The sequence below is a fragment of the Chroicocephalus ridibundus genome, chromosome 7 (genome assembly GCF_963924245.1).
Source record: "Chroicocephalus ridibundus chromosome 7, bChrRid1.1, whole genome shotgun sequence".
NCBI lineage: Eukaryota > Metazoa > Chordata > Aves > Charadriiformes > Laridae > Chroicocephalus > Chroicocephalus ridibundus.
Window position 1 is genome coordinate 57,661,583 of NC_086290.1, and position 23,614 is coordinate 57,685,196.

Below are 23,614 nucleotides of genomic sequence, written 5' to 3' on the forward strand. Positions count from 1 at the left end.
TAAAGATCATATCGAAACCCTCAGCAGACTTGCCTGATTCACTAGCCATGAAATCTTGGTCTTATCCTTTGATCTTTCTTCAGATACTACTTCATGTAAGAATAAGGCAGAGTCCCTTGGCTTGCCTCCAGCAAGGAGAGACTGAGAGCGTTTCTCTGCTTCTCTAGGCTAATTAGCCACTTGCGGGACCCCAGAGAGGTATAATCCAGTTTTCCTTCACTACATCCATTCCTGTAAAAACCTGGATCCTGGTCTTTACTTCAACACTGTGATTTGTGGGGCTGTCAGAGATTTCTAATCTCCAAGTTAAAATAAACTTCTAGCAAGGCCCAGTTCTAGTAAATGCGCTGTACTATTGAGATAGGTAAGCAGTGTCTGAGGTTTGTAGATACTGAGGTATTAGATGCTATGGAGGTACAAAGGGTTAACTTCTTTCTGCCGCTCTTAACTGCACAGTCACTCCACAGGCTGCACATGGATGTCTCTGGAATGGAAGAGGGAAAGGCAGAGAAACTGTGGGAAAAGCTGCATTCCATACCCTGAATCTCCACAAAGCAAAGTTTTTCCTGCCACCTTCTAAGTTATTTTGCTTTCTTGCTGTATATCTAACTCCCAAGGAAAAGACCTTGCTGACTCAGCCTGTATCCTTTTCTGTTGAGTCACCTCCGTCAGCTTTCAAATTAAAAGGCCAATAATTGCCTGTATATGAGGATTTAGACAATTGCTGCCTTATAACCTCAGCATGAGCTGTATGTGAAATTTCTGCTGTTACATGTGAAAAGGCAAGCTTAAGTGAGATTGTAGTTAGAGATTGGATGAGCTGTTCTGCCCTCCCCAGTGGAACAAGGGCTCCAGACATCCAGGTCCCCTAGTGCAAGATAAACCCTGCTGGAATGCTGCATTCTGAACCAAAGACTGCTCAGGAAAGCTAAGATCTGACGCCAGATCCCAGCTGCAGTTAAGAGCAGGAATGTATCTAATACCAGGCAAAGGATAACCTGGCCCTTCTGCCATGAGCTCTTTGTGTCTCACATCTTCCACCCAGTGAGCGCTGAAGCCATTTGCGTTTCTCGGCTCCAAGTGCTAGAGCTACCCTAGTGCTATGTTGTAGCCCAACACAGATCTGCTCCCCATTAGCAGCATCTGCATCCTCTGCTTTCTCTACTGGGTACTCTAGCAGTGCTTCCCCTTACCAGGTCTCTGCCGTTCCTTCCCGTGTTCTTGAGCCCTCTGCTGTGATCCCTTCCTCCTGCTAAAACCTGATTCCCGTTACTTCTACTCTTATCAGACAAGATTTATTATTCTCAAGGGACACTGATGCGGAACATGAACCTCTTCATATAACCCCTTGAATATCTTTTGCTGCTAGTTTGCACTGGGGCAGGCAATACTGACATGTCCAATATGAAGTAGGAGGAAGGACATGCTTAAGAAGAGTTCCAGTTTGAGTTTGTTCCTTAATTTTTTACTGCCTCTGTTCCCTGGTCATATCAAAATACCTGTGGCATTTCTCTTCCTGCCCTTGGTGCTATGGAAATAAGTAAGGGAGGCAGAGTGGTCTATTAGGATAATGTCAGGGTGCAGCAAGAACCAGCTGCTCCCAAAGAGATGGGGAACTGGAGGTGATAATGTGGCTGCCAAGTTAGGGTCCTCACCAGCCAGAGGCCGTCAAGTGAGGCAAGCAGGGCAGGTCTGGGAGTGGTAGCCAGCTTCAACCAAGAGTCCAGATCATCAGGCAATTTTGTGGTGATGAGGCAGGTCTGACCTCAAGCCAAGAAGTCAATCCACAGGTCAGGATCAGGTCTAGTGAGGCTAACCAGGGTCAGACACAGCCCAGTGATCACCAGACAGGTCCATAGTGATGAGGTAGGTCTGAGGTCAAACTAGGAAATCAGTCAATGGGTCAGGATCAACAAGGTTCATGGTCAGTTACAGGCATGGCTGTGCATGAGCCGGAGAGAGGCACTCCTGACAGCTATGATCATACGGTGACTGAAGACCTGGAGTTGAGTCCTGGGCCCATGGGCAGAGGATGGAGGCTTCAGGTGGGACTGGTTAGGGCCATTAAGACTTATTAGTTCTCTGAGGGCCCTTATAGACAGATGTTATTTCTGGCTCTGCCACCAAATTCCAGCTGGTCTTGAAAAAATCCCCTCTCCTGTGTTTCTCCATCTTACCTGAGTTTCAATTGGAAGGAAGACCAGTACCATCTTCTTTGAAGCTTCGAATTAGTAGAAAGGAGCAGCGAAAGTAGCATTACTTTTCAGCATGCTTGTAATTGCAAGATGTGCACCTATTATGAGGATGGGACTCACAGTAGCTCCTCCACACAGGAATCTCTTATTGTTCACATGAGCAGATTGTCATATTTTCCTCTAAGAAGCTTCTGAGTATTTCTGGCAGAATTCTTGTGAGATTAAACATCATATAAAATGCATTTGTCTCACACAAGATCTGACTTGCTTTTAAACCATCAGCAATCATCCCAGCAATTGCTGGGATACAACTATATTTTTATATTGTTATTACTATTTTTCCGCTTTCTGTCCTGTATCTTGTAAGATACCAGTCCTATCACTAATTATGCTAACAAGGTCCTGAGGTTGATTTAGAGGCTCTGTTATAACGCCAGCCTCTCAGTTTACGTCTCAAGTATCGGCATGTTTATTGTAGATGTCTGCTAAAAGAAGCTACTTTTTCCATGCTTGTATGGAGGGTGAGAGCAGGAGCCAGAGCTGGAGGGGAGCAGTACAAAATAACACACAGAAATGAGAAAAAGCAAATATCTTTGCTGTATCTGCATCTTTCCAACAAAAGGACTGACATTTCCATGGGACACAGAGGTTTGCCTGTAGCTTCTTATGGACACATAACGTTTGATTCCATACAGTCTTTCCCCAAATACGAAACAGAATCATGAAAGACTAGTTCATTCCTGAGGGCCAGCACCCTGTTCAGTGTGTTGATAACTTTCCAGAGCTGATGTGTGTATTAGTCACCCTTGCTGGTTCATTGCTGATCTGAAAGACAGAGGTTAAATAATTGCAAAAGCAGGGCTGATGTCATCATGGCGCCTGACTGAAGCTGGTACTTGGGAACTGTTGAGAGAGATGTATTTGCTTTGCTTTTGCCCAGGAAAGGGGTCACACTGAGCAGTGGTTCTCAACCTTTTTTCTCAGACGTGCTGCCCAACGCACAATGTCTGTGTGGCTGAGTCACTCCCACCTTACTGACCCGCTCACCGAGGAGCATCGTGAAGAGATGGACTGTAGACAACATGTCCTCCCTCTGCAGTCTTCTTTTTTGCTGCTTCTCCCTGTTCTTCCCAGTCTGAAGGGATCATGGAGACTTTTAAAAATCAGATGCATGCATGTACCATTTACAAGGGCCTCCTTTATATGCTGTACCATGTGTGTTCGCCCCAGCACACAAGTCAGGATCTGTTTTGTTGTGTGTATAAGTAGAGAGGTTTCTTGTACAGGCCTGTTTTACTGACCATATCATGTGTATATCATACATAAGCTAGGCATATATCATATAACCTTGTATATCTGTATGGGCCTTTTCCACTTACTGTTTAACATTGAGAATTTGACTTGGCTCTGCATGAGGCATAAAAAATAAAGACAGACTCTGCCCTAAAGAGTTTGTACTCTAAATGTCAGACAGAGAAAAGACAGGATGCGCTGTGGTGAGGAAGATTTCTGATGTGTTTGTAATTTAAATAGGAAAAAACCTAAACTTGCTTCACAGGAAAAGAGTGTGTGCCTGTTTGCTTCTAAGAGGACTTTAGAAAAGAAAAAGTAACAGTTTTATGACAGTTTGCTGGGGGAAAGGTTTCTCTTAACACCTGCACGGAGGCTCGGGAGAAGGAAATGGGCGGACATGCCTGTGTGGTCTACAGTGTCTATGCCTATTGTTCCGCTGTTCTCTGAGTGAAATGCAGTTCTGGCTTCTGAGGGCGCAACTCGTAGCTGACACCGGGACCAGCTTTATTGGCACATGTGCTAACCCTTTTACTCCTTGAGTTCTTCCCTATGGCTCTGTTGCGTTTGCCTGCCTATGTCTAATCCCTATCTTGCATTGTGTTTTATGCTTTTAATGAGAAAGGATAGACAGCAAAGCAAAACTTCCATGCTGTGATCATAGAAGAGGAGCTATTTATTTCTGTGTTTCGTGTGATGCCATGAAAACAGTCAGCAGTCTTACAGTAGAGCTCTGCAGTATTCACAACACCTTTGCTGATGCCAGCTGACGTTATGTAGCACATGCCCCTTGCAGTGTTGTTCTGCATCACCACAGTGATGGCCAGGCTGCAGAATCAGAAATTAGTGCAAGGGGCACATTTTATCCTTTTTTTTGGGTGCACAGGTTTTCAAGTCTAAAGCTTCTTAAACTCTGACTAGGACTTGTCAACGTTTTTATTATACATGTGCGTGTTTGTATTTTAAGAAAATGAAGTGCTGGGTGTGGGTATGTGCTAATACTGATAAGGAAATGTAACCGTATGAAGCTTCCTAAAGCCTTATATTAAAATATTGGAAGCATTTGACTCCAAAGCATTGGGTTGAAGAGGTATGTGGCAAAGCTTTGGTCCACCTCACTGCTAAAGACAGAAACTTCTCACAGGTTTATTTCAAAGTGGTCAAGCCCACAGATGTAAGCAGGAAAGTTCTATGGGTCATGGCATCTAAATGAGAGACTGTCACAGCTGGAGAGCCCCTTGTGACATTGTGGGGGTATAATGCCACTCAGGGAACAGTTTCAAGGTACTGGAGCCTGTTAGATGTTTGAATTCCTTTAGCGATGTCTATCTTGTCAGCTCGAAACTTCAGGAGGCAGTTAAGGCTCAGATCCCAGCTTGTCCAAACTGTCTTCACACTGGCATTTTCTCTGGTTTTACTGCAGAGAGAGACTCCGTTTCCCTGGCTTAAATTTATATGACATCTCTAGAGGAAGTGTGAACACAACTAGGTCAGTTTCCGTGGCTCTGTGAACTCAGAATTCAGCACAGCGTCCAGAAGTGATGTGTGTATATAAGGTCTCCAGGCCAATCATAGTGCAAATTTAATAGTAATTACAGCAACAACATCCTTAGCACTTGAATGGAAGTAAAAAACAATTCAATGATAAGGCCAGAACACAAGGCAGGTCTCCTGACCCTTTGGTACTGGCCATTTCCAGCTGCCTGTAGCCAGCGTGCTGATTTGGTCTAGTTATGGCAGAGAACAGAGCAGCTGGTGGGAACAGTCTGAATTGCCTGAGGGAAGCTTATGGTTACAGTCCCTCTTCCAGCTGAGCTGTGATCTGCCCAGGACAGAGCAGAGGTTACGAAGGTGGAACTAAACTGTCCTTGTCTCCAGTTGTAACCTGGCAGTCGTACCTACTTTTTCACTCTCTGCTCATTCCTGAGAATAACCAAAGTAGGCTTTGCAGCTACAATTAGCTAGAAAACAATGCTGGTCTTACTGCTGCCTCTCTTCTGCATCCAAAGCAGGATGATCACCCGTCTTGGAAATAATCACATGATTAAGGGGAGAATGCCCTTTTTGAAGGGGCAGTTTAAAGAAATGTCATTTCCCTTAGCAAACCCTGTATTTTTTCTCCTTATGCTCACATCTACTACCCTTGAATATACAATCCAGTCCTGTAAATTTCAATTTGTTACTGAAAATAGTACTTAGGACCAGTTTTGATACTTTTTCAATACATTTTTAAAGCAATTCATAAGACTCTTTACATGAATAACTGAAATTAACCTTCATTTGTGCCTTAATTTGAAGTTCAAACTTAACATAATCAATATTTTGTGGTCTTCTGCAATCTGTTCAAGTCTGTTTATCCAAGGAAATTATTTGTTCCCCTTCTGTATTTGAGGTAGAAATGGACATAATTAATTCCACAAACTGTAAGAAATTGAAAGAACCGGGACTCTGAAGATAGAGAAATATACCATGTCCAAATTCAACACTTGTGAAGTACATGCACGCTCTGCTTAATCTTTTAGTGTATAATATATGCACTGTTTCTCAGCAAACTATCCCTATTCAGCTTTTTGTAAAATCTTAGCTCTTCAACAATGACTGTAAAGCCTGCTTTTCCCCCCCACTCACTGAAAGTGATTGTATAAGGTCAAAATAGTCATATTTGCTGAAATCAGATATGAGAGCAGACATATACTACTGAATAAAATGCATTGTTTTTGTCGTGATGTGCTTTTGGATGAGCTACATTTATAACCAAGTAATTTGCTATCAATGTTTCATTGTAATTTACTGTCTAAAGAATTCATCATGTCATAAACTTCAGTAGGTACAAGCTCAGTTCATTCTAATTTTAAGATTGTATCATAAGAAACATTTAGCACATTGTGAAATAAATTCAAGAAGCATTTAATCACTGGAAGTCTGTCATGCTCATCTTTGTCATCCTTAACAAACTTAAAAACTGCAACCGGGCAATTCTCAGCTAATGTAAAAAGTAACATCTAATGCTTTCAACTGCAAGTCAGACAGATAATCATCTTGTGGGGACATGCCTCAACATTTCCGTGCATTGAAGGTTGACAAAATGATACAGCTTCTGTAATTCTGAAACTCTTGGCAGCTAAAGAGAAGTGATTGAAAACTTTGGTTACACAACCCTCAAGATCAAATGATTATTTGATCAAACACTTATTTACAAAATAATTTTCTGTGTTTTACAGAAGATGAGGATGCTTATTTTGCTTCCAGCTAATTGCCCAGCTCATTTTCCTGTAATTTATGGACAGTGGTGCCTCCAAAAGCTAGCGTTAGTCTCATTAGCCGAATGTGAATAACAAAGCTCAGACTGTTTGGCTTTTTTAATACTTTTAACATTTTCAGATCTTCTCTTACGGTTTCACTGATGCCTTGCAATAACAATAAACCAGATTTGTTCGTTACTGTATGTCTGAGGGGAAAATGACTGTCAAGAACACTTCCTTATTTCCATGGTTTGAAAGTTTGTAAGTGCAGAGTAATGCTAGTGCAAATCATCTAGAATTATTCAAACTTATTTTTACATGTTTAGTTGCTATTTTCTGTTTAAAATTTGTAATTAAATTTTTGAGAAAACAGTTGTTCTTGCTTATGAGTGAGTGGATGGAATTTGATCTTGTAGAAAGTGGGCAGAAGATATAAAACAGTCTGCTTCAAATCTAGTTCCAGTTAAGTCAGTCAGCAGCATCCCTGTGGGAGTGAATACCTACATTAAGTCTCCAGGCTGTTCTCGGTTCTCTGCCTCGCTGTGGCAGAATCTCCAAGCAGTAAGCTCAGTGTGGGAGTTTACTCCATTCTCCTTCAGTTCTGCTGTGAAATTATAATTAGGTTTTTGTGCTAAACTCAAATGCAACCATTTCCCTTTTGGTTTCCACCATATACTTCTGATTCCACCTTCTATCATGCTTTTAGAAGCTCAGCGCACACCAGAAATGCAATATAGAAATTCTGTTTATTGAGTAACAGAGCAGCTGCTCTGCTCTAGAGCAAACTGTATACTGATAAGCTTGGATAAAAATGTCTAAAAAGCTCTGGGAAGACCTTTACCTAGAAACTTCCCCACATGTGCTCACTTTGTTTCAAGGCCTTGTGCTCTATGTAGCACTGTAACTTAGCTTTGCTTTGAGCAGGAGTTTGAAGAAGGGTCTCTGAGGTCCCTTCTAACCCAAGTGCTATGATTCTTTTCACTGATCTTCTGCAATAGAAGTCATTAGTACCTGTACATGGCTTAACAAAATGTCTATCTCTGTAGTGGCTTAACAGGGCTCTAGTTCAACGGAAAGTTGAGTCCTCTGCTTAGATTCCTCATTTACTTCCCAAGGGCTGAAGGTAAAATTGAAGCTGCGTATGCAAGACCTACCACAGCTGTGAGTCGGCCCAACAGCATCCCCTCTGGTTATCTGTGGAGAAGCTGGAAATAGGATCCAGAGGGACCTTCATTTGTTCTTTGCCTACTGGTTTCGGTTGCTGGACTGGCTTGATTTTGCTCAGACTTCTGATTTTTTGAGAAGAGTGAATCTGGGTAAACTCTGATGTACACTTAGGTGTAGCATTATGTGTCATGCACATTTAATCAGTTGCATTGTTTTGTGTATTTTTTTCTCTTGCAGCTGGTAAAAATCAAAGGATAGTAAAAAGAAACTGCAGGCAGGCAGCTGTGTGAACTCAAAGTGTTCGAAATGGGGCAAACTGGATGTGGGGAGAGATGTAAAATGGGGGCAAATGTGATCATTTCAAGAGCTGTGCAAGAGAGGCAGAGAAACCCCTTGGGGGCAGGGGTAAAGACATCATTGCATTGAGTAGTCTGTTGTGATTGTTCTCTGATGTGAAATAGAGTGAAAAATGATGGGGTTTTCTTCCTTTAATTTATTGGAAATGTGAATGATTCGGTCTTGCTTTAACTTATTTTGTATCTGCCTTATTTGGAGCGTGCTCTGAATAAACAGGGCTTTCTGTTTTCATACTCCTGTAGATTTTGCTTCTTGCCTCACTTTTTTTTTTTTTTTCCTTTTTTCTTTTTCTGAAAATAGAGGTTTGGGTGAAAATTAGCCGTAACATTTCTGGTATCAGAAACTTACTCAATTCATTCCTTTTAAGCCAGGGATAATGAAACTCTAAAACTCTTCCGAGTCACTCTAAAGGTTCTGCTGATGAGAATTGTACCCAAGCTTTTCTTCCCAGCCCCCTCCTGGATGTTCCCCAAAGGGCAAGACTTGAACCCAAGAACTCTTCCAGCAGCAAACCCACCGTTCCCTCTTGCTAGCCTTCTGTCCTCTTCCCCATCAAAGGACATAGCTGTTTGCAAACTAACATCTGAAACGGCTTGATTTGTGAATAAGCAGCACATTGTGGTCAGCTGTGAGCCAGACTACAGCATTCATGAAAGATGAGGAAGGTGGGTGACTCACGTGGTTCAAACAGATGGAAGGCGACCTCTGGGCCAGCCCTTGCTGACCAGTTAAATGTAATCTCAGAGCTGAACAAGCTGAACAACTCCAGCAAGTCTGTGTCCAGTTCTGATTTTTTGGGTAGAAATCAGATGACATGCAGCTTAAGGCTGAGTTTGTGTTTAATTAGGGGATTATCCCAAATCTGAAATGGAGCCGCTTTGAAGCGTGTGAACCAAAGCTAGATAGACTCCCACAAACCCCTGCAAACTGGGAATTTATAGGTTTCACCCTGTATTTATTTGCTGTGGCTCAGTTTGAGGTGAAAGGTACAGCTCAGCTGCCACAGCTGGACTGTTTTTCTGGTCCACGCTTCTTTCTGTAGGCTGCTCTAATTTGTTTGTCGAGCAGATCATCTGAAATCAGATTGGCTGGAGCTGGAATCGCTCTGCTCCGCTCCCTTAGCAAATACACGAGGTCTGAGAGGTGTCTGGCTGCGTGTAATGAAATGAGCTGACTGGCACTTTAGCATTCCCCTGTGTAGGAGCGTCTTAGGAGTAAGACACTTAATTATTATTAACATTCTAATTGGCCTGTGCGAGTGCGGATGTGTGTGCGTGGCTGCGCTGCCTGGCGCACTGTTGGTAGAGAAGCCACACCACATACTTCCCAAACTGGCTCCCTCCGAATCAAGCAGAGCCTGTACTTCTAAAATTCATATCTCAACCTTCAGCCGTTTCCAGTAGCAGAACCCTTAACAGACTAAGTGGGGGTGGGGAGGAAAAAAAAGTAACTATATTAAGGAAACATTAACAGGAAAAGAACATCTTGGTAAGGTCTGCAGATAAGAATGGTAAGAATTGTTCTCTCCAAGCAATGTCTGCAGTACAACCTGTCCTGTATGCTTTAGCCGCTGCTCTATGCCAGCATATAGGGAGGACATTAGCTCTTAATGGGGAACATTAGGTGCTTAAATCAAGAACATTTTTCCACAACGTGAAATTCTGTCAGGTGACTGCTGAAAGCCTTGGTTGAGGCTCTGCTCCCCGAAGTTACTTCTTGTTAGAGGCTTGCCACCTAGTGCTTTAATTCGGTACTGCTCTGCTCCTTCTGCCCGGCCTTGGTGCTGGAAAAGCCGTTTTTAAAAAAAATATTTATTTAAAGTAAGTAGCAGTTACCAAATGCATTGACTGTTTGGCTCTTAGCTTTTGCAAAGAACAATGTTTGCTCTGAGATGGCAGCAATACTTGCTGTTCCACTGAAACGTGCTGCTTACGCTGACGAACTACATCAGAACGGAGAGTTTATTGTAATAATGTCCTTTCACCCTGCTTTGGCAGAGTGAAGCAGCCTAAAAACGAATGACAATAGTTTATAGCAGGGTGCTTGCCTTAGTGTGTAACTGCAAATGGTGATCAGTATTGCAGGGTACAAAGATTTTTTTGATGCATCCATGATTGTCTGGCAGAGAACAAACACTATTCTTATAAACTCATACTTTGGAAAAACATAAAAGAAACTGGCAATTTTAAATAACTTCCTTTGTGTTCCGACTGTCTCTTTGAAAGACAAAATCTGACCATTCAACTGTATTTACAGCTCTCCCCTTCTGCTGAGTTATAATAAAACCAGAAGCAAGATCTTTAGCTTCCTGTATCTGCACTTAATTTAGCACTAACACTAAAATCATCTTACCCTTTCATACTACAGGAATGATTTCTACTACCTTTACCCTTGTTAAGAACAGCATCTCACACTGAGTTATTTTTACAGAAATCGGTGAGACTTAACTACCCTTGTAATCAAGTTTAGGTAGCCAGAGTCTGAGCTAAGGTTATCTTGCTAATGGAGTTATCTCTGCTTTGGCAGTGCCAGTTTTCTCCCTTCGTATTGCAGAGAATACTTGAACTCAGACTCTGAAAGGTGCTGAACAGCTGCAGTTCCCACCAAAGCCGGTGACTGTTGAATATGCTCTGCATCGGTCCAGGCTCTGCTCATCATGTTTATTTGACAGGCAATAACCTTTTTATTGAACCCAGCACATTACACTGATGATCCACCCTTCAGCAAATATGATTGTAATAATCACTTGGTATTTATTTAACAGCCAATTGATGTCTTTTGGGAAAGAGTCAATTTACATAGTTCCAAATTAAAATTAATACATTTTGTAATGGTTATTTAATAAAGGCCAACGTAGAGGAGCTGCCTACTGGTGAGAGGTGAGGATGGGAGATCAGGCATCTGTGTGTAATGTTTGATTCTGCCACTGACTTGCTTAATGGCCTTGGGCAAATCACTTAGCCGCCACATCCTTTTATTTATTCCCTTGTAAAACTGGTATAATAGTACCCTGGTGTCACGAAGCTTAATTACTGTTTGTAAATGATTTTGACCTTTCCAGCAAGGAACTGCCTGAATTATACTATAGCTAGCCTGTTGACCCTGCGTGAAGGAAATGTATGCAGTTGTTTATCTAGAGGAACGTCTAGTTAGAAATGTATTTTAGGCCAGTGAGGTATATTTCATTTAAGATAAAAGAACACATTCTTCCTCCTACGCTCTCCACCAAACGTCAGAGCTTCCTATTGCTTTTAAGTACAAAGTCTAATTTTCTCTGAATATATGTATTCAGAAGCCTGGCCAACTCCCCTTGATATCGATTTCATTGGCCAACTGATGAGGCGTATAAGAATTTTTTTCTCATGCCTAGCTTGGGCTTTCCTCATGTTATAGACTCTGACTCCTTGTCCTGTTTCCTTCCTCTCCCTCTCCCACTCCTCCTTAGGAATATCAAGCACTTCAGAAATGGAACTAGGCTTGTAATAAGTTACTTTAATTGGATTTTTTTTTTTTTGTATTGGTATGCACAGGTTATCTTTAAATGATTTACTGATGTACTGCCAAGCACTGCTCATTTAACCTCCTTCCTTCTCTCTTTGTGTATGGATTCCTCTAGTGATACTGGCAAACAGTCTTTTAGAGAGTGTGCAAGGCATTTCTGCAATGAAAATCCCAAATGGAAAGCTAGAAGACATTGCCATTTCAGAGATGTCATGTCCCAGTCTTGTAGGTTTTGGCACTCAGTCTCCAATGGCCTTCACGGGCACCCAGCGCCTTGCAGGGTGAGTTGCTTACCCACCCCCAGTCCCAGGAAGGTAAAGGGGAGCTTTTTTTCATTCTGCCTTTTTTCCCCTTCTTTTTCTTTTCTTTTATTTTCTTTTTTCTTTTTTTTTTCCTCCCTGTGATCGTTGAGCCACTCCGACGTGAATTTATGTGTGTAATCATCTGTGTTGTAATTGGCAGCCTGGCATATGAGTCACTAACCAAATTAACTGAAGTTTCCTTTGGGGAAAAATGTAATCAGTTACTACACTCAGATACATTGCAACAAATTAACTCTTACTGTTTGTATGGGTTTAGGCTGAGCTGGCTGATGGTTTCCTTCCCCAAAACAAATGGAGGAGTGGGCAATAACAGAAGGGTTAAAAGCCCTAGGGATGGAGGGAACCAGAAGCATCTTTCTCAATAGCTCCTGGAAAGTAATTTGCAATATTCTGTACCCTAAAAGTTCAAAAATCACAACTAATATCCATCCCATATTATGAGACTGACTTTAAAATTGGTAAGATGGAAAGCCTTTAATGCTCCACCATACGAGCTTTTGTTTGCGACACAAATTATTAGACCTCTACTTTCTGTGGGAAAGAAAGCTGAGATTTTTGTATAATCACATGATTCAAGAATCTAGGGCTTTAAGAAAAAAATCCACTATTGCAGAACTAAGAATTAATTGGTTGGAGTTAGCAATACAGCACTTGATTGTTTTTCTTCTGTACTGAAATCTATTCAGAGCCCAAATCTAAGCAGCACTGTGGAAATAATTGAAAATAATTTTTTTGTTTTCTGGCTGAATTGAAAAATTAGTAAAAACTTTGTTTTAAGTAAAATTAAATATTTTATTTGAGCTGAAATGAAACTTTAATTTTCAAATCTTTTCCACTTAAAAAAAAATTCAGATGCATTATTTTAAAATGTCTTCATCTCTGTAAGTGCTTCTTCCCCAAGTCTGGTAAATAGTTCCAGTTGAGCTTGATCTGCAATTGTCAGAAAATAAAACATTCTACTAAAGAGCTCACAATGACCTGAGAGGTCCTAGTCCGGTGGGTGGCTAAGCCATTGGAAGACTCATGCCTTTGAAGTAGTAATTGCTGGTAAATAGTCTCAGGGGCCCAGATATACAAACGTGGGGATGTCAGTCTTTTTAATTTTAATCTCTGAAGCTTTGGTATTTGGTATTTTTTGTCTTTTTTTCTACCTGAGCAGCATAGGACTTCTCCTTGCCAAAATGTTAGCTCTGTTAACCAGTATGAAGTGATACGCAGTAATGCAACAAGAAAGGAGATAAATGGTGACTGAGGGACCAAGACAGCTTTCAGGAGGGCCTTGCAGCTTGTGTCCTGGCAAGTCCAACCACAGCCTCCTGGACAATTAAGATTTTATAGTGTCTTCTGTGTAGGACTGAACTCAGTCAATTAAAGAAAAATGATGTATGGTCCCTAGTGGAAGAGAGAAGAGGAAGGCTGTTTGAAGAAGATAACCTTGATGGGCAAAGTCTGTAATTCAGGCATATAAAACCCCCATACTGACAGAGAATGCACTCAAACTGCTGGAGGTATAACCAGAAGATTAAAAACTTTTGGCCCATTCTTGCTCCCACTGAAGTCAATCAGCTGGTGCATTGCAGGTTAAGTTATGATATCTGCTTTTATTTATACCTTAAACTGCCCCCAAAAGGTCTCTCTCTGAAAAGGTGTGGAGTTTTTTTCCTTTTTTTTTTGTTTGTTTTGTTGGTTGGTTTTTTCCTTCTTCCTTGGTGCCCAGGCAAAGATATAGCAAAGCGTCTTAGTACCACTGTGATTCTTTGGCATGATTTTTTGACTTCTGACTACATTATTATTTCCTTTTTCTTTGATCTTTTCAATTTTTTTCTTCATATATTTATTTTAATAACTAGAACAATCTATTTTTGCAGTTGGAAGAATGCAAAATTCAATTTATCTCACAGAACACCTAAAATTAATTCATGCAGAAAGGGGGTGGTGGAAGATTTAGGTCCTGACTGTACACTTTTGACTGGAGTCATTTGTCATTTTGCTTCACGGATTGGAGCAATGAAGGTTTTATAGTGCGAGCCCTTAGAGTGACAGAGCTGCGTGTGATTTCACACTGCTGTGTCAGGGTTTCCTTTTCCAGGCCTTCATAAGTGGCCTATACAAATTCAGATCTGCTTGAGGCTGGTGTAGAGGGGAGCTGGATTGGACACGGTCCTACTGTCGTCTTTTATACTCTGTGTGAAATTAGCGCCTCTGTGCTGAGGATGAGCACAAGGCATGTGAATCACTTATGGTCTGCCAGTGGTTGTATGTGGATACAGACATCGTGCGCGTAGGATGTCCATGGGAACTTCTCAGTGGTCTAACTTGGTGCTACAAGATGGTCACTGAAATATTAGTGCTGCAGAAATCAGAGGAAATAGCTACCTGGAGGTGCGCTTGATGTGGGATTTTGATGAAGCCAAACTGGGGTTACATTCTGAACTTTGAAGGTACTGTCTGGGATCACATGGCTGAATAATCCTTTGAAGGAATTAGGTTACTCACTGCCTCCTGCTGCTCAGTTGCATTTTCAACTGGTGGGATCAGTTTGCTGTGGCAAAGTGGTACTGGGGCAAGAAACAACGGTAATGGAGTCTGTGGAGTCTGGCTTTAGTGATGAGGTGGAATCACAGGGCTGGGCATATCATAGTAGGTGCTACCAGAAATCCTCTTGGGCAGAAGCCTTGGAAGGACCACGTACCAAGGGGTAGTTGCCTATTTCAGCTGAAGCACAACTTCCCTGAAGTGGCTTTTCAGTGGAAAATGAAACACAGAGCACAGTGAAGGCTGTGATGTTTTGTGGCTGCTGAAAGAGTGGGGGGAGCTGGGTGTGCAGGTTCCTGATCCTTCCAGTCAGTTTCCACAAGTCCCTGCTTGTCAACACCCCCTTTCTCAAAGTTCTATATCTTCCTGTCTGTTGCTGAGAGCTCTTGGATCCAAATGAACTGAATTAGTTCACACCTGCCATATAAACCAGTAATACTGTAATAAGTGAGTGGGCTTCACTACCGAGAGCTGCGTGTTTCAGGTGGGATGCGAATCTGTGCTCTTCTCTGTCAGTGAAGGAGAAAGCAGGGTAGCAGGGCTGGGTCAGGCCTCCCTCCTGCCATGCTTTGTAGGTGGTGGGAGCTCCTGAGTGACTTCAGTGACACTCTTCTTCCTTGTCCCTTCACAAAAAGTGAGCGGTGACAGCAGGGGAGGCAGAACGGTCAGGTTTGCCTCCTAACATCCCACTAATGCACCTTCTTCCTCTAACAGTGACTGGTGGCCTGGCCCCCATCACGCCACTGTAAAACCAAGTAGCACCCAAACCTTCTCACTGCAAGTCAGTGCAGTGAAGGGAATGGAGGAAGAGCTTGGAAGCAACAAGAAGATGCTTGGGAAATGCTCCTTTACGAAGATAGCCTCTGTCGTGTTGCAACTTCCTGCCTGCTCTGGGTGTTTGATTATCAGGGTGTGTGTGATGCCTTGAAGTGTCGAGGGGAGAGGAATATGCCATTTGATCTTGCCCGAAGTGGCTGCCAGTAGCCCTGATTCCTCAGCCTTTCATTGTTGCTGCATTATTAGTATTATGCCAGAACTGCAGAAGGATCTTTGAAATGTGCATTATAATCAATGCAAGGCAAAATTTGCACTTGGAGTGGTATAAATAGTGCATAAATATCCTTCTTGCTGTCTGCACTGAGGTGAGTCTTGTCTCCAGAGCTTCCACTGTTTTTAGTGCTTTTTTTTTTCCCTTCACAGTACCGAATCGACTGACTTTATCTTGGCACTTTCTGTGTCTTGCCAAAAAAACAAACTCAAAATAGCTTTCTGGGGTGCATTTTGGATGGTTTTTCTGTGCCACTGAAAGAAGAGATGGTTCTTTTAAAGAATGCAATTTATTTTACCCACTTTCATCCTGAATTTGTACATGGGCCATTAGCTGCCAGCTGAGTGGTAAACACATAAATGGTGGTGGTACTGCCTACATCTCAGATCCACTTTCTCCCCTCCAGAAGCTTTTCCCTTCTCCCTAGCTGTGGTTATGAGCTAGCAAAACTCACTTAACCCTTTTTCACCAGCGGAATTAACTTCCATTAATGTTTTGAGCGCTTCAGGCAAAAGAGCATTAGCCTGTTACACCTCCTCTGAGATGCCTCCTCTACAGCGTTGAATGACAAAGCAGTCATTTAAAAACCTGTTTGAAGATCATTTACCAAGAAAGGGGAGTTTTGTAGCTAGCTTGTTTGGGAAGTGGAAAGTCTCCATTCAGCTCCCAGCTCTTTAGAAGTCTCTTGGCATGAACCTGGAATATGCAATCCCTGGTTTTCCTGACCATCCTTTTGTAGCAACTTTTTTCTCTGGGAAAGGCTGTTGGTGAGCTATGCTGGGGCCACGGCAATGGAAAATGTAGTCCTTTATCTCCTTGAGCTCTAACCCTTTGTGTATGAAGTGGGAGATGACACCGTTTCCTTGTTGTGCATTTTCTGCCCTTTATTTAGAGTGAGAGACCTGGTCTCAAACAGGAGCATGAAGTATAATACAAATATAAAATGTAAATGAACTTCAGTGTTTTATAATCCCTTGTCCATGTAATTTCAAGTTAACTAGTATTGGTGAAGTGACTATAATCACATACTCCGCCTTTGCAGGTCGTGTTTATATGCAGGTCTCACTGAACTTCTGCATAGTTATGAGATCTTGAGGAATAGCCAGAGCCCATTTTACTTAGTAATGGAGTAGGTTGTGAATAAGTCTGTTGTTGAAGCATTTATTGTTTTTCAACTTAAGTTATGGTTTCATATAAATAATATATGTAGCTAGCCAATGCTTGGGAAATGCATTCTTTTCCTTGTGAAATATTTATGGACGTCAGTGCCTACTAAGTACCCAGTCAATTTTGAGAATAGAGCTCTAGTAAGAAGGCTTGGTTGCCTTTAAAGTCTTGGCCAGATTGGCAGGGTGGGACAGACCTGTTAGCTGAAACATACTGGAAATCTGCCATTTTATCTATTGATTTCCCCACCACCCTTTCCCCCTCTGTGTGTGGTCCGTCTCTCCGCCCCGAGTTTTTGAAAATGTATTTTATGTTGGCAAAAGTTTCTGTACTGACAGCAAAGACAATGAAATCCTCTGCATCACTAGGGGACAGGTGCAGTGTGAACTGGTACAAAAGATAATTCATACTGCAATTGAAATCTGTTGGGATTTTCACTTGTCAATCACATAATCAAAATTATCTGAATGTTTTCTGTAACAAATTATAACCTCCAAAATGCTGTCACTATTCATATGCGGTGCAATTTTGCCCAGCGTGGAATTCCCATATGTGGCTTCTGCATTTCTCAAGTCTTCAGGGTGGAAATGAGAATTAATCTAGATAGGGGTTTACTGGTAGGATAATCCAATGTGACATGCATACTGGGGGTCATCTGAGACCTTCTTTGACTTTTCTAGCCTGGTAAGAGGTGTTTCTTTGTAAGGTCTGCTGTGATTGAAGACAAAGAAATGATATGCTCAGTCTTTCCCTCAGAATATATTTCAGTCTTCAGATTCACTGTTGGAGATCACATCCTTTTTGTCACAGGGCTCTGTCCTGCACCTTGTCTGGATGACAGGTCTTTGTAATGAATGAGACTTCAAAGAAGTGGACACCTGCAATTTTTTTTCAAGAAATCAGCATGCCAGTTCCTGAACTTGAAACAGGCACTTGGGGCATAGAGGTAGGTGAGCACTTTGAAGTATCAAGGTTTCATATAGGCAACCAGAAAGGAGCAGAGATGGCTGAAAATCTCCTGTGATGAAGTGCAGTCCTGAAAAACCCACCCTGAATTCAAGAATTTGCAAATCTGTTTGAACTGACTCAAGTCATCTTAATCATTTAAATAATAATTATTTTTTTCAACCCATTCTGACTCCTACAGGCTGCAAAGAGACAGCGCTTGCACAGACCAATGAAAAGCTGCCTTTGTAATGCTTACTGCAGTCTCCTGCTCTGCGGGCCCGTCAATGGAGGATTTTCTTATTTTTTTCTTAATAAACAGCCCTCATGTATCTGTCTGAAACTCACACCATTAAAGCCTTAAGTCAGCAATCTAAAATGGTGTATTTTTTCCCCTTACCTACATGTCAAATCATAAACATCAGCTTTAGTAATAAATATTTCTATTTTATATGTATATTTTTATGCCTTTGTCCCAGTTGTATTTTCAAGGCTAAGGGCTTCAGTGTGAGATTCTTGCTGCATGTTTAACAAACAAATAGTGAAAAATAAGATATGCTGATGTGGAGATTATTATACATAAATCATTGAAAAATGTTCTTTTTTAGAGAAGGGAATCACAAAAGGAGTCATTGACCTGAATAAAAGAAGCTCAGCTGTACTCCAGAGAATTTGCCATTTTCGATACATGTTAGTGCTTGCTAACAATTGTAATTTATTAATCCTGTTCTCTCTTCTTTTCCTATCTACTTGCACATTTGCTTTTTATTGTAAGCCAGAACCGTATTTATTTTCTAAGAGTGTAAATTGATCTTATGGTCACTGATAACCACTAAAAGCTACTTGATAGTCAAAATAATCTCTCAAAAGACCCATAAGCAAAGTAGGTAGAAAAGGCCTCCTCGCTAGATCATTCAATTTTAATATTTCTAAGAGAAAAAGCAGTATTTGCATCCTGAAACAGAGCCAAGGATATTCTGGCCTGATTTGCAGGTCATAACTCTCCTCATGGTCTGTTTGGAAACAGAAGCTCCCTGCCTAGTGCAAATTGATGTAGCTCTGCTGCTCCAAAGGAAATACAGTTAGCTATGCTGATAGGCTCCAGGATACAGAGCGGCGATAGGATTTTTCATAATCTCTGGAAAACCAGGATGTCTATTTGGCTATTGAAATGGGAGCTCTGAACTCTTAGAAATTGTGCTTCTCATGCAGAGAAGCTAGAAACAGAATTTAGAGAGCACAGGTAGATCACTATATGTTATCTTATTTTTATTTACATCTCAAGTATATCTTGTATAGAGCCTTTACTTGTTAAAGAGCTGTCAGACCCCTGCTTCCATCCTTGGCATCCCAAAGCTTCCATCTACATTCAGTATTTGCCAAACATATTCATATCCATGTACAGATACAGGTACATGCCCATCTGCACTAACAGATGCGATTTTCTTTTTCCTCATGTCTCTGTTTTCCAAACGAAGATGCAATAGTTCGGTATTTTATACCCCCAGCAACCAAAACTAAATTCTGCAAAGGAAGAGGCAAGAGATTAAAAATAGTCCAGGGTTAGGTAATCTTATCTCAGTAAATACCCAGTTCTGATTTGTAATCACCAGATGTCTGTCTGAAGTGTGAGTTTTCTCTCTCACAATATTTCTTCCAGTTACCTGCAAAATTGCCTGGCTTCACTTTGAATTGAGCTGTAGTCTCAGCACCATGTTTTGTTTTATTTAGCAAATGCTGACTTTTTTTGTAAGATCTGTTTTCTTCTTTTGTCAATGTATTCCGAATTTGTCTAAGGAGTCTTTTGTGCGTCTTCCCAGTGGTATGTTGTAAACTTACTGACAGAAGCAATTGAGTACTTAACTAATTATTAGTGCTTGAATTTTCCCTTCAGCTGCGGCCATTCTATTTCTGAGGGTAGACTGTGATGTGCCTGCTGTTTGTATTCAGGTTTCAAATCTTACTCAGATTCAGTAGGTGCTGTGCGTAGCTTAGCTCTCCTCGTGTCTGGAAATTATTATTTTGCCCCCAGTTGTGTTGGTGCTTGCCTGCTAGGACACTTGTTTCCCCCCCCCCCCCCCCGCCTCTTCAGTGTCTTTAAAAAATATTATTGGGGGAAAAAAAGATATGAAGTAAGCCAGCACGCAAAGAGAAATAACCAAGAAATATGTGGTATATTTGGGTCATACATTTTAGTAAATTCTTAATGTGGGCACAAGAGTATCTGAGTTTGTAGATAAATTTCCGTGTTCTTAGCATTTATTGAATCAGCAATGTACCCATCCATTATGTAATACGAGCAGCTGGTCGGCCTTTCATGTGATGTACAGTTTCCTTTTCTTCTTGTAGTAGTGATAGAATAATACTATTATTCTTCAGCACCTTTCAGCTAATGTTCCTGTAGATTGTCATCCAGCTACCAATTACCTTTATGTAAATACAGATCCTAATTTAGAAGAAGAATTAGCTTTGGGCAAAGCATTAGTTTATGCTGATAGGGTTAGAAAAGAACTTCTTTCCAAATGGAAACTGTTGGACAGGTTAAAACAACAATTGTCCGTATCACTCCTCCTATGTGCCTGAGTGGTTTCGGAAAGAGGGTTCTAATTATTGGCCTCAGCCAACGAGAGTATTTCACAATCCTTCTCCTACATCATAGGTACCTCTCTGAGAAAGCCTGTCACTGCCTCCCTCAATACTAGGAGGTCACAGAATTCTGTAGCACTTTGCAGCTTATGCCTTCCTCCTTTATCTCCCTTCTTTCACTTCTTCCTGAATTTATTTACTATCTGTGTTGGGGAAAATGAAACAAAACCAAAAATGGGGTGTTGGTGATTTGAAACCTTTCTTGATGACAGCTGCCTTATTTTCACTCACCTGATACATCCCACATTATTTTGCAATAACGAAGACCATAGTGAGGTCAGAAGCCGAAGGGAGTGGAAACGAGTTCTCCAGTAGCTACAGAGCTGCAGCAAAGAGATCATCTGATCTTAGCTATGCAAGGAGCTTGCGCAATTCCTGCCAGTTTCTCTCTGAGACTAGGAACAGAAAAATAAGACATTAAGAAACAGTAATGTACACAAGGCAAAACAGCAGACCACTGACCTTTCCAATGTGGTCTCCTGCCATGCTTCTCTAAATGATGGTTTATTGTAAAGAGCACATCTTTTATTTTCTGCTAAACAAACAAGCAAACAAATAAACAAAACCAACAATGCATTTTGGGGAATTGTCAAAGAATTCGGGGTCTGATGCACAGCCCACTAAGGTAATAGAAAATGCTTCTTATTATGTGTATATTGGTCACTTTTTAGAAATGGCTGCATTGGAAAACCTTAAGTTGGGCAGATGTTAAATGTCTGGTATCAGACCAAGGGCTCCCTTCTACAAAATGCTGAGTAAAGCTGACTAGAAAGCAAAACATCTGTTCTAGGGAAAAATTAGGATGTTTTATTATTTTTGTGTCATCAAAATAAAAATAAGACCTCTCGTTGAAGAGAGAGCAAGTGAACAGAAGAAGAGGTTCAGCTCACAGTATAGCCAAAGCATGGTTCTGATGGTATTCCTGCAAGATGTAGGAGACGAGGGCTCATGTTTATGATCGACAACACCTAGGATCAATCTGTTATACACAATTGGTCCTGCTGGATTGGTTCTCACTTCACAAAAATCCCATTCCTTGGGGCAGAGGAGAGACGATGACCCAGAGGTTGGGGTATTTACAGTGACTGTGGGAAGACTAGGTCAAATCCTTGCTCTGCTTTATTTGGAGCCAACTCAATTTTTCCTCTATCACATGGTATAAATCCACATCAGCAGGGAATGTGCTAACCACTGGGCTGCTGGCTATGCTGGGATCCTTTCCCAATCAAGTTTTCTCCATCAGTCTCAAGTTGGGCTGGAAGATTCTTCGCAGCAAGCATTTTGTTGAAGCTGGTGTGTTTCCCACAAAACATTTCAGTTCTGAGAGATCAGCATTTTCTGTCCCCCCCCCAAAAAAAAAATCTTGTTGGAAAATTCCTGACTAACACCAGCACTGAGCACTGATGAGGTCAATTGACCGCTTCCATCCTTCCAACGTTTATGTCTTTTTATTTCAAAACAGTTAGAGAGCGGCTCTTCTGGCAGGAAATTGCAAAAAAGCCAAGGCTGCATTTAAATAGTGCATTCAACTGTAACTTGCACTGAGTGCAATTTTGAAATAATCTTTATATAGAAGATGTTGTCTCAAATACCTGGTGAACACATTGAACCTCCCACGTGCCTAATCTTCCTGCTTTGCACAAAACATAAAATGTATCCCTTAAATACCAGAGACAATAGCATAAGAAAGAGGCCTGGGAAAAGAAACTTTAGTAATATAACCCATAAGTCCATCCCAAAGGGAATTTCACTGTCAGATGAAGAATAACTGGGAATGTGTATGTTGAGAAGGCAGGGGAAGAAGAAAAGGGGATCGGAGAGGTCTAAACAATTCTTGCATGAGTTTGTCCTTAGCTGAAAGACAAAGAATGCTAAACAAACATTTTATCGGCATTAGAAATGTGACAACTATAGGCAGCATGTACATGGGGCAGCTTTCCTAGTCAGCAGATTACTGTTTGTATTCCTACCTCTGCTGTTGGTCTACTGAAGCGTTCTCAGACAAATAATTTTCCCCTTTCTGCTCCTGTTTCCCTAGCTGTAAAGTGGTGTCAATGACATTTGTTGCCTTTGTAAAGCACTTTGAGATCCGTGGGCAAAAGGGACATGTTAGGGTTGTTATTAGTTCAGAAAGGGAAAAGGCTGTAATACTGAAGTTTGAAGCCATCCTTATCTTCCTATTTCTCTTTCTTTTAGGGATTTTTTTTTTTTCTGTTGGGAAGAAACAGAACTGCAAACCAGTGAACTTAGTGATTGCAAACTAGTGAACTTAGAAGTGGCCAACAGTCTTGACCTCTGAGCCAAGAATCAAACCTTCCTGTAGCTTAGTTGTAGCATGCAGATTATGTGCGCTGAAGGTCCATGCAAGTATTTGGAAAGTAATTTACAGGTGGCAGATGGTGACAATTCTCTGGGTGTCCCATTGCAAAATGTGTTGAGCTAGATGGAAAGCTGGGTCAGAGGCAAGCCAGTGATGCTGACCTGAGTGAGCGTCTTTGCCCTTCTGGAATTCAGATCAGCCAGCAGCCCTGCGCCAGAATTGCCCTATTGCTGGTCACGCAATTTATCCTGGCGTGAGGGCTGTCTTGAGCTACGTCTTAACTCCATGTATTTCAAAGCCCCAGGCTGGCCAACCATGGGCACGTACTTACATTACTCCCTCCTTCAGGTTATTGTTGCTTGTGCTTTTTTGCATGGCCATAACAATTAACTGTCCCAGTATGCAGTGACTGTCCTCAGAAGCTTCTAGTATGCATAGGCAGGGCAGGCACAAACAAGTAGCGTGTTTTGCTCATGAATAAAACAAGACTGAAGCAAAGATAATGTGCATTAAATAGAAATCATATAATATTAAAAAAAACATTGCCACGTTGCTATTTTCTATACGTGAATTGCCTGCGTTTTGGTCACAACAAAAAAATGTTTTAATGCCTTTGAACCCTTATCACCTATGGCCATGGGCCTGACAAGCAGTCAGTAATACAGCCAAAGCAGCTGTATTTAGAGGCTTTGTTCTGCCATTTGATTCCTGAGCAGATTTTTCATGACCAAGGTAGAGAATGGAATAACTGACTATTCAAGAAAACTTGTTATGGAATGAGATACCGTACTCCAGTCCCACAGCTTATTGCCCACATGGAAACCCAGCTGAGAAATCCAGCGTTGCTTTATCAGCAGAGTTACAAATATTTACTGAGG